The sequence below is a fragment of the Pteropus vampyrus genome, unplaced genomic scaffold (assembly GCF_000151845.1).
Source record: "Pteropus vampyrus isolate Shadow unplaced genomic scaffold, Pvam_2.0 Scaffold336, whole genome shotgun sequence".
NCBI classification, from domain to species: Eukaryota; Metazoa; Chordata; class Mammalia; order Chiroptera; family Pteropodidae; genus Pteropus; species Pteropus vampyrus.
In genome coordinates this window covers 2,036,102-2,047,908 of record NW_011889117.1, presented here as the reverse complement: position 1 = coordinate 2,047,908, position 11,807 = coordinate 2,036,102, and positions in this window count along the sequence as shown.

The window sequence follows — 11,807 nt, the reverse complement described above, 5'->3', positions numbered from 1 at the left end:
AGAGCCCTTCTTCTGGAACACAGAGTTCCTATAGGAAAGTGCTGAGAAGTGAGGGAAATAATACAAGACCATAAATCCTAAGATAATGAATTTGGGTTATGTTCTGAAGGGAAATGGGAGTGGTGGTTTTTTGAAGACATTGAAGGTTTTTTTTGTATGTGTGCAGGATGGTGTATGGAAAATGGTGTCTTATGGTTACCTGGTAATTTGGAAGTGTGGGAAGGTGGCAGGCTTTAGAATCAGACCTATGTTCAGATCTTGGCTCTGTTCCATTTTTATAAAATGATGCTGATTTTACTCCATAAGGTTGCTGTGAGGATGAAGTGCTTAGTACCTAATAGACATTTTACATTAGTTCCCCTCCCGGTGTATGGAATGACAGAGGAGGCAGACAGATTAGTTGGGAGACTACTGCAATGGTCTAGGTATAAAGAAATAATGATAATAAAAATAATTAACATTTATCAAATGCCTACTGTGTATCAAGCACTGGGCTAAGTCATTTACTGTGTAATATCTCATTTAATCCTCATAGTTAAACTCTATGAAATAGATGCTATTATTATGCCCAATTTGAGATAAGGGAGTGGGAACTCTGAATAAGTTTGCCAAATTTACATGATTCATAAGTGTCAGAGATGGAGCAATCTGACCTCAGAACCCATTTTTTTTTTCTAGAATGGGGGAAAAGAGATAAATTCATGAGACATTGGGCAAAGTAGAAGAGAGAAAGGAGTTTGGAGTAATGGCAAGTCCAGAAAGATGAATGGTTGTGTTTTCACAGTAATAGATCTATCATAAGGAGGAACTGGCTTGAAGGAGGTGACAAGGAGTTTGGTTTTAGGCTTGCTGAGATTGAGGTGACCATAAGATCCCTGAGACGCATATAGGAATGAGTTCAGAAGAGGGTGGTGAATGGATATTTTGGAACCCTCAATATCATAGTTGAAGCAGAAAGACTAGCGTGAAAAAGCCATCTAGGCTAAGGGCCCCATCTTGAGACATATATTCAGGGCTTGAAAGAAGTCGAGCAACAAATGAGTCTAATGAGTGGCCAGAAAGATTGAGGGTTGTAGAGTATCATGAGAAAGAGAAGAAATGTTTTAAAGAGAGGGAGAGAGTTGGCAGTATCAGAGATTGAAGACTGCACACACACCATTGAATTGAACAGCTCACGTTGCAGTAGGGATATAGAGACAAGTCATTGTGGTTACGTGATAAATTATGACAGAGATGAGAACAAAGTATTATGGAAGCATTGAGGAAAGAGCAATGAACTGCCCGAAGTTGGAAGATTTTGGAGAGGGTATACTCCAGCAGGAGTATATACTCCAGCAGGAGGGTATACTCTTGCTGGAGTATACCCTGGACTGAGCTTCTTAAGGACAAGATCTGTCTTATTCATCTCCTTTCTTCTAATGCCAAGTACTCATTAAACTGCTAATGGTGATGTAGGGCTAAAGTGGTCCATGAGCCAGGTACCAAGGATGGTGGATGTGAGTGGCAGTAGATAATGATAGAAAAGGAAGAGGTTGGTATAAGGCAAATGGATGCTTATAAAATGTATCCCTATGTTAAGTTCCTAATTGAGAAGTCAAGAGACCATTGTGAAGCCAGCCCAAGAGGAGGTTATGAAGGTTTCAGTAACACTCTAAGATGGAATAATCTGGGCTCTGACTTCTTTTTTCCTATTTTTTTTTTTTTAAATGGGAAAAGCACTGGACTTAGATTCAGATACCTGGATTCAAGTATTAGCTGTCACTAATTTGTATTGCACCTTTGGTTAAGTTGTTTCATCGCTTTGAACCTTGATTTCCTCATTTATTAAATAAAACTAATAACTCCTGCCCTCTCCACTTTATGAGAAAGACCATATGAATGGTTGGGATTTACTTTGGAAACTATATAGTTAACCGAGCAGATGTTAGGAAGAACTTTGATATTGATAATCTTATCAAGAAGTGTTATATCAGTGCTTGAGCTCACTGTAGGGAAACTGGAGCCCTCTCTTCCCTTCACCTCCTCTCTTATTTCTTCGTTCAATAAATATTTATTAAATATCTTCTGGGTGCCAGGTGGGCTAGGGATATAAAGAAGATTAAGTTACAGTTGTTGCCTTTAGAAAGATAGTCCACTGGGAGATTTATAATTACATAGATATATTTACATAGATATTTTCCAAAACAACATAGACAGTTACATAGATAGAAAAAAGATAATACAATATGTGCTATAAGAGAGAGAAAATATTTCAAATAAATTAATATATACATATTTTAAAATTTCTCAGCTTTGATTTCTAGTGTGGTAATTATCAATTGATATAATCCACATAAACGAAAGCTCTTTGGAGTCTTCCATAATTTTTAGGAATATAAAGGGGATCCTTAGACCAAAAGGTTTGAGAACCCTATTCTAAGCAGTAGGGCATCACTAAAGGGTTTTAAATAAAGGAGTGACTTGATAACATTTCAACAAATCGATCAACAAATATTAAACATGTACTATGTGCTTGGCACTATTCTAGGTGCTGGGATAGAGCAGTAAGAAGTCAATTCAAACTCCCTGCTTTCACTGAATTTATATTATACTGGGTGTGAAAGACAATAAACAAAATAATAAGTATATCATTTGTTAGCAGTAGATTAGAAAATCAGGGAACTAAGAGATGAAAGGTGTGTGTATAGGTGTAAGAGAGAGGAGGGGGAGAACAAGAAAGAGAGAGAAATTTTTGGATAGAGTGGACAGTAAGAAGGTGAGTTTTCAGTAAAGACCTGAAGGAACAAGGGAGTGGACCATGCAGATATCTTGGAGAAATGAATTCAGGCAGAGAGAACAGAAAGAGAAAAAGTTCTGTGGCAAGAGTGTGCTTGGCAAGTTTGAGGAATAACGTGGAGACCAGTGTGTTTGTACTGGAAGAAGAGTGAGAGAGTATTAGGAGATGAGGGTTATGGAAGGGAAAAGTTTTTATCTTATAAAAAGCCAATGGAAGTTTTCGAGACTAGAAGAGACATCTGATTTACATTTAACGGAACCACTTTGGTTGCTGTATTGAGAACAGGTAGAAAGGTCATAGGTAGAAAGGTCATAAGCAGAAAGGCCAGCTAAGAGGCTATTGCTGGAATCCAAGTGAAAGATGATGGTGGCTTGGACCAAGAGTACATCATTATGAGATGTAGTTGAATTCTTCATAGATTTTGAAAGTAGAATTGATAAAACTTGGCAGTGGATTGGGTATGAGGCATGAGAACAAGAGAAAAGTCAAATTACACCAAACTTTTTGGTGTGAGTACCTAGAAGAATGCAATTGCCATTAGCTAACACAAAGAAGGCTGCAGGAGGGAAGGGTTTGAAGAGAAATAATAAGAGCTTGGTTTTGAACATATTAAGTGGGAGATGTCTATTAAACACCCAAGTGGATTTACCAAGTAGGCTGTTTTATATGTGGGTCTGAGTTCAGGAAAGAGGTCTAGACTGGAATATGAATTTGGAGGTTCACAAAATGAAGATAATATTTAAAAGCCAAGGGACCAGAAGAAATTACATAGGAAATGAGTGTGGGGAGAAAAGAAAAAGTTTTGATGACTTAATCCTGGGCAACTCTAATATTTAGAGGTTGGGAAAAATGAAGAAGAATCAGCAAAAGACACTGAGAAGGAATAGACAAAAAGAAGAAGACCAGGAGAATGAGAAATCCTGGAAGCCAAGTGAAGAAAGTGTTTTAAGAGAGAGAGTAATCAACTGTGTTAAGTGCTGTTTAAAGATCAAATAATATGAAGGTTAGGACATGGTAATTGGATTAACCAATGTGAAGGTATTGGTGATCTTGAGAAGAACAGTTTTAGTGGCATCTAGGGGACAAAAATCTGCTAGAGTAAATTCAAGAGAGAGTAGGAAAGGAATTGAAAGTGTTAAATATATATATCTTTTTCCAAAGAGTTTTACTACAAAGGGAAGGAGAAAATATGGCAGCTAGAGGAGAAAGTAGAGTCGAAAAAGGGTTTACATAATGTTTATATGTTGACTGAGAATGATCCAGTGGAGAGGGAAAAATGGATGCTGCAGGAGAGGGGAGATAATTGCTGAAGCAATGTCCTCGAGCATGCAAGTATGCAAGTAGAGAGGCTGGCTATGAGCTAAGACAATCATCCATAGGAAAGAAGACGACTCTTAAGTGTATAAATCTGGTACCAGCGTGGAGAAGAGATTAGAGGGGGAACTTGCGTGCACTGGTTACTTGCATTGTCCAGCACTATGCTAGATGCTTTCCTCACAATAGTTCTTGATGTAAGAAGGAGGTGGGTTATGAGGCTATTACAACAAGGCAAGAGAAGTTGAGAACTGAACTAAAGCTCCTGAAGTTCCAAGACACTGTGCTCTTTATGATCCCATGGAACTTTTTTTTAATTCCCTAGATCACGTTGGCTTCTCATTGCAGGTATCAGAATACCTTCCATTTGGTGACAAAGATTCTTTGCTTGGCCAAACCTTAGTCAGGCTCCGAAACTTCTCCTAGGCCCATCTGTGCATTTCTTTGTAAATCTAGCTTTAGCAAAAACCCTGCTAAGTCATTTTAGCCAGAACCCCTCGTTCTCACTATCTGATCGCCTTTAATATCTGATGAGGTCCCTCATCCTCCACCTTTCCCCAGATGATAGAAGTAGCAAAAATGAAGTAGCATTTGAGATGAGCCTATATAAACAGGTAGTGTTTTATAAACTAATTGTTTTATATACGGTATACACTGAACATTATCACCACATTGTGTGTTTAAAAGTTATAAGCAATGAAAGATTGTGTGAAGTTTTATTGGCAGAAAATGGTGGTGGGGGGGTAGGGGATTGGTAAAGACATGAGGAAGGAAAGGGTCCAATTATTTAGGATGTAGAGAAGTCTCATTTCAATCCCCTGCCTCACTCTCAAGATCCAGCCCCAAATGATTTGAGGGTATTTTCCACTTGGATTTTTCCCTTAAGAGCATATTCAAAGTGATGGTCATGCAATGGAATACTATGCAGCCATTAAAAATAATGAGGAAGCACTTTATAAACTATTAGGAAATGATGTCTAAAATGTAACATTAAATGAAAAAAAACAAGATACAGAATACTGGGTATAGTATGCTACTATTTCTGTAATAATGGGGAGTGTGCGTGTGTGCGTGTGTGTGTGTGTGTGTACCTTCTTGCTTACACAGAAAATAGGAAGGTTTCTATGGCACTGATAACCGTGATTACCTTCCTGGAGGGAAACTATGTGGTTTGAGGACAGGTTGAGAAGGAGATATTTTACCGTATACATTTTTGTGTCCTTTGACTTTTTTTTAAATATGTACCTATATTATCTATTCAAAAAATAAATAAATATAAGTTGAACTTTTAAAAAAGTTAGTGTAATAGTCTTTCTAAAGGCCATTCCCTAAAAAGAGGGCATATATTAAAATATAAGCAAAAGCCGTTCACTTAGGTGGGCAGGTTCAAAAACTCAGGTCTTTATCTACTGGCAACTCCTCCGCACCATAACATGGACTATGGACTAGTGGTTACCAGAGGGTAGGGAGTGGGGGGAGGGGGGGAGGTAGACGGGGGTAAAGGGGGACAAATATGTGATGACAGAAAGAAATCTAACTATGGGAGATGAACACACAGTGTAAATATATATATATCTTACTGTTAAAGTATACAGATGAAATTTATTGGATTTTGTTAATCAATGTCACTCACCATAAAAAACCCACAAATAAAGTACATTTTATAATAAACTAGGTAAAATGTTTATTATTAATTTTCTTAACATAAGACAGCTCTTAGAAACCAATAAGAAAAGGACCTATAATCCAATTCAAAAATGGTAAGGACAAAATGAGCTTAACATAAACAGAAATATGAATGGACTTACATATTTTTAAAAAGACCAACTTCACTTGTATTTAAAGAAAGGCAAATTAGAATAATGAGCTATTGCTTTCTCACCTACAAGCCTGCAAATATAAAATAGTTGGATATTGCAGAGTGTTAAAGAGGGCATGACGAAAGTACTGTTTGAAGGGTTATAAATTGGTATACTCTCTTTGGAGCACAAATTAGCAATGCCTATTTTCCTGGAAAATGAGCATGCCTTTGACCCATCAACTCTAATTTTCAGAAGTTATCCTTGATAGAGAATCCTTGCATATGTAGAAAAACAAACGTATAAAATTATTCATTGCAACATTCTTCATAATTACAAAAGACCAAAATCAACCTAAACATTTTCCAGTTGGAGAAACTGTTACTTCTAAACAGAGGAGCACTAGGTAGATGTTGAAAAGTACAATGTGGATCTGTGTTACTGCTATGACAAGACTTTAATTTAGTTCCCTCATTATCTCTTACTTGGACTACAGCAGTAGCTTTCCAACAGGTCTCCCTGCTTTCGTCTTGCCTCCTTGCAGGACACGCTACATAATTTGTGGGACCCAGTGCAAAACCAAAGTGCAGGGCCCTTTGTTTTTAAAATATTAAGAACTCCAAGACAGTGGCAACAGAGCATTAAAGCAAATGTGGGAGATCCTCTAAGTGTGAGGCCTGTGTGACTGCAGAGTTACATGCCCATGAAGCCAGCTCTGCCCTTTAAAAGTTGAGGGCCACATTGACACTGGCTGCCAAAGTGGCATGCTGCTTCTTCTGCCTGGAACATATTTCCATCACCATTTCTTTTTCTATATGGACTATATGCTTGTCAAGAAATAACTCAAATGTGACCTGCTTTGGGAGTTTTCCTTGAACTCTCTCATCCAAGACACACTTCAGTGCTCCCCACCAGCTTTTGCATGTATCTTTATCACAGTGTATTATGATTATTTGTTTTAAAGTCTATTCTGAGCTTTCTCAAGGGCTTGGCCTATGGCTTACACTTTTTTTGTTGTTGTTGCTAACACTGGCACCTCACACACTGCCTAACACATGGGAGTTGAGAGAATGAATGAGTTGGGATGGATAGTTTAGATGGGTGTACTAAGTAATCAGTTACATTGCTTCAAAATTAGGTCTCACCTTCATGTTGCTAAATTGGATTAGACTCTAATTTCACAGCAGGCCCTGATGACTGGCTCTTGCTTCTAAGAGCCAGCAGGCCCTGATGGCTGGCTCTTGCTTCTAAGAGCCATGATATAGTTTCAGATGGTCCCCTGGAGTGGTAGGAGATGCCTGAATTGGCAAGCTTTTGGAGGATCCCCCAAACCACCTACACCTATCTCTGAATCTCCTTATACTCTTCAGGCATTTAATGTGGGGGTCTGATTTCATCAGGGCCAGCTGACCCCATCGTCAGTTCCAGGTTCCATGAATCCGGCAGTAGTTTCAGATTGCCCCTAATCCTTTGCAATACTGACCTTCAAATGGAGGTATGCAACACCCTTATGATACATGAAGACTTTCTAAGGGGTCCTCATGCATGATATTTTTAAGAGAATTATTTTCTAGATCCTCAATTTTCATATGTACTCTGAGAAAGCTCCTGGGGTTGAGGCTCTAAGCTGACTTTTCCTTCATAATTAGAGTTCCGCTAGTCTTCATAAGAAAGGCATATCCCTGGCCCACCCTGGATCTTACTATGGTGCATTGCCTGGGGCAATAATAAATCCTGAGGTAACAAAGAGACAATTAAATATAGTAGTTTCAGGGAAGTACCCTTTAATTATGGGTGACATCATTTATCAAGATTATTTTAGATGGTATGTGATAAAAAGAGTATGAAGATCACTGATCCAAAACCACACACTATGGCAGCTTCTGGAGGCTTTTATAGGAGGTCTTGGTCTGGTCCTCTCGACTTCTAGGCCTCTGAAACTACTGGGCCTCAGTTTCACGAGGCTAGCCAGGTAACTAACTTTTACTTGATATCTTCAGAACTTCCACCAGAGTTGGCCAGTCTCCCTCCTGAAACACACTCTTTCCTTGGCTTGGTCACTATCACACTCTCCTGATTCTCCTCCCTACCTCGCTGGCCCCTCATTCCTAGTTTTCTTTTCAGTTCTGTCTCTTCCACTTGAACTTTTAAATTCAGGAGTTTCTCAGGGCCTTTTTAAACCGTCTTCTGTTTCGGATCTTTCTTACTAAGAGATTTTATCCATCGCCACAATTCCAAATAGCACCCGTGTCCCAACAACTCCCAAAGTTCTATCTCTAGCCTAGACCTTGCTCCTGAACTCATAGATCCAATTACTTACTCCACATCTATACCTGATGCCTCATAGGATTTCCAAACTGCAAAAGGGAAAAACCAAGGACATGTTCCTCCCATTCAAAATCTCATTCTCCTCTAGGCTTCCCCAACTTAGTAACTGTACTCCATCTGCCTAGTCATATCAGAGAGCTGGGAGGTATCCTTGATGCCTCATTAACCTCCTCCATAGCCAATACATAATCTATTCCTGTGGAATAGAATCTTCATACAAAATTGCCCTAAGCCTCCAAACTAGGCTACATACCCCTGACCTATACCTTTATATATATATAAAGCACTGTCTTTATATATACCTTGTACTTCAGAGTACTTATCCAAATTGTGATCACGATTATTTGTGTAATTGTATATCCCCCTATACATCATAAGCCCCATGTGCACAAGGACCATGTTTGTCTTTCTGGTATGCAGTAGGATCTCAATAAATATTTCTTAAATTAACAAATGTAAACACTGTTGGATTGTAGCAACCATGTTCTTTGTAATTAAGTATTTAATGCTAAGTACACAGTAGGGGGCAGCAGAGTATAGCTAATGGAAAGAGTCCAGGCCTCAGTATTAAGAGAGTGACCTTGGGTAAATCGCTTAACATTACTGAGACTCTATTTCCATCTCTGGAAATGAGGGCTAATTCTTTTGGATCAAAAGAGATAAGTAGATATAAAAGGGCTTTAGCATTGTAAAAAAAGAAGGGAGTGTTATTAGAGTCAGTTATGATAAATATTTGTTGAATAAATGGAGACCGAGGGAGAGTTTGGTTACAGTATGGAACAGATGTGAGTAGAGACTTGACAGATTCAGAAGAGAGGAAATAAAAGTTCAAGGAAGAGACTGGCTTAAGTCCAGAGCCAGCTGGAGGCAAAGCTGTGAAGTTAGCGCAGTGTGTTCTTGGCATGCTCTCAGCTCTGCTCTCTGATCACTGCCCTCCCGCCTCTACCTCTAGCCTCTAGTGCCCTATTGCTGCGCTGTGCTGCAGGCCTTTCTTTCCCTTTCCTCTCATCAAAGCACATCTGTCCTGTGTCCTGGCCCTCAGAGGCCTGCTCACTGCCATCCATAATGACAGCTAGTTAACCTGATAAATGGATCCCTGCTAAAGTGCTAATGGCAGATGGTGTGTTATTTTTCCACTCTCGATAATAGGAGTTGGACCTTCTTGAGACATAAAGAGTAACCTACTCAAAGAGAATAAATTCCAAATGATGAAGTTTTAGGTTCTAGAATGGGAGAAAATGGAAAGTTAACAGGGATTAAGGCATTCCTAATCTTGGGCTCAAGAAAATTACAGAATCTATGAGATGTGACTTGATAGTAATATGAAGAGAAAAACTTAAAGAATTCATACATATATTATATATCTGTGTGTAACTTAATTATAATTTACATCAGTAAAATTTACTTTTTGGTATATAGTTCTGTGAGTTTTGACAAATGCACAGTCATGTAACTACCACAAGCAAAATACAGAATGGTTCATCATCCCCTAAAAGTTTCCACGTGTTACCCCTTTGTAGTCAAAACCTCCCCTACCCTTAAATACTGGCAACACTGATGTGTTCTCTATCCTTATAGTCCAATTTATTAAATTTTCCTTCTATGAATTTTGCTTTAATGTTGCATTTAAGGACTCTGTCTAACACAAGGTGAGATTTTTCTCCTTTGCTTTCTTCTTAAGGTTTCACAGGTTTACATTTAGGTCTATGATCCATCAATTAAAGTTTTAAAATAAAAAGTGTAAGGTATAGGTCAAGGTTTACGTTTTTGCATATGATGTCCAATTACTCCAGCCTCATTTGTTGAAAGCACAATCCTTCCTCATTACCCTAACAAAATCAATTGGCCATGTTTGTGTCAGTCTATTTCTGGACTCTCTATTCTGTTCTATTGATCTATGTATCTATCCTTTTGCCAATGCTGCACTGTCTTTATTAGTGTAGTGGTATAGTAAGTCTTGAAATCAGATAATGTTCAACAATGTTCTACTTTTCCAAAATTATTTTAGCTTTATAATTCCTTTGCCTTTTCATATAAATTTTAGAATCAATTTGCTGATACCTACCAAAAAATCCTGATGGGATTTTTATTGGGCTTGTGTTGAATCTATATGTCAATTTGGGGAGAACTGATATCTTAACAGAATTCAGCCTTCCAATCAGTGAACATGTTATATCACTTTATTTATTTAGGTCTTTTTTGATTTCCTTCTTTGGTGCTTTATAGTTTTCAGCATAAATATTTGTCATATATTTGGTTATATTTATAAGTACTTCATTATTTCGATGCAATTATAAATGGTATTATTTATTTAATTTTGTTTTTCCATTACTTGTTGCCAGTATGTAGAAATACAATTGATTTATATCTTATCACTTTGTACCCTGTGACTTTGCCAAACTCTTTACTAATTAGTGCTAGGAGCTTTTTTTGGTAAATTTAATAGCATTTTCTACATAGACAATCATGTTGGCTACTGATAGAGACAGTTTTATTTCTTCCTTTCCATTCCATGTGTCTTTCTCCTCTCTTTGCCTGTTGCATTTGTTCGAACTTTCTGGATCATATTGAACAGGAGCGGCAAGAGTGAATATCCTTGCCGTGTGCCCAGTCTTAAGGAGAAAACATTCAGCCTTTCACCATTCAGTATGGTGCCCTTGTGCAGATCCCCCTTTTTTTTAGGTTAGAGAAGTTGCCTTCTGTTCCTAGTTTCTTGAGAGATTTTATCATGAATGGATGTTGAATTCTGTTAATGCATTTGCTTCATCAGTTGAGATTATCATATTTTTTTGTTTGTTTATTTTTTAAACCAGAACATAAAAAGCTTTATGTGCCATAATACATATTTGTGATGGTGAAAAAATAAAAATAAACGTAGATTCTAACAATAGAAGAGTGGTTAAGTAACTATGGAACACCTACATGATGGTATATTATGCAGCCATTAGAATAATTTATAAAGAATTTATAATAACACTGTAGTTATTATCAAAATGATGTATAAATAAAGCAGGATATACAGTATGATTTCAATTACTTTAATGAGAACTGTAGAAAAATTCTAAAAGGAAATATCTCTAAATAGTAACATTTGTTGGTAAAATTTGGTTTTCTCCCTCTGTTTCTACTTTTCTGTCTTTTTCATGTTTTCTACAATATTATTATTTTTTACAATTAGAAAATATAAACTTACAATATGAACTAACAAATACACTTCTAACATTTGAGTGTTCATAAATTAGTTTTCCTATGTTGTTATTTAGTTAATATTTTAAAAAAATCAAGCTAGAAAAACCGTTTAAAACGTGTGATATGGATATGTATACAGAAAAGCTAATGCTTAAAATAGACGTTTTATTGTGCTTTATCTCTTTATCTCTCACAGGTAAAGTGTTAATAGAAGACAGCCAGTACATTGCTCCCATGGTCCCCAATCATTTGAGACCATGGATAAAACCAACAGCTGTTGGATCCTTCAACCCACACATGACGGAGTTTCCAAGAAAACGAAAAGGAAGTGATTTGGGTCCATTCCAATAAGTGAATTTGTTCCTCTAACTCCATGAAATCTTTGACTCTGGAAGTTTTCA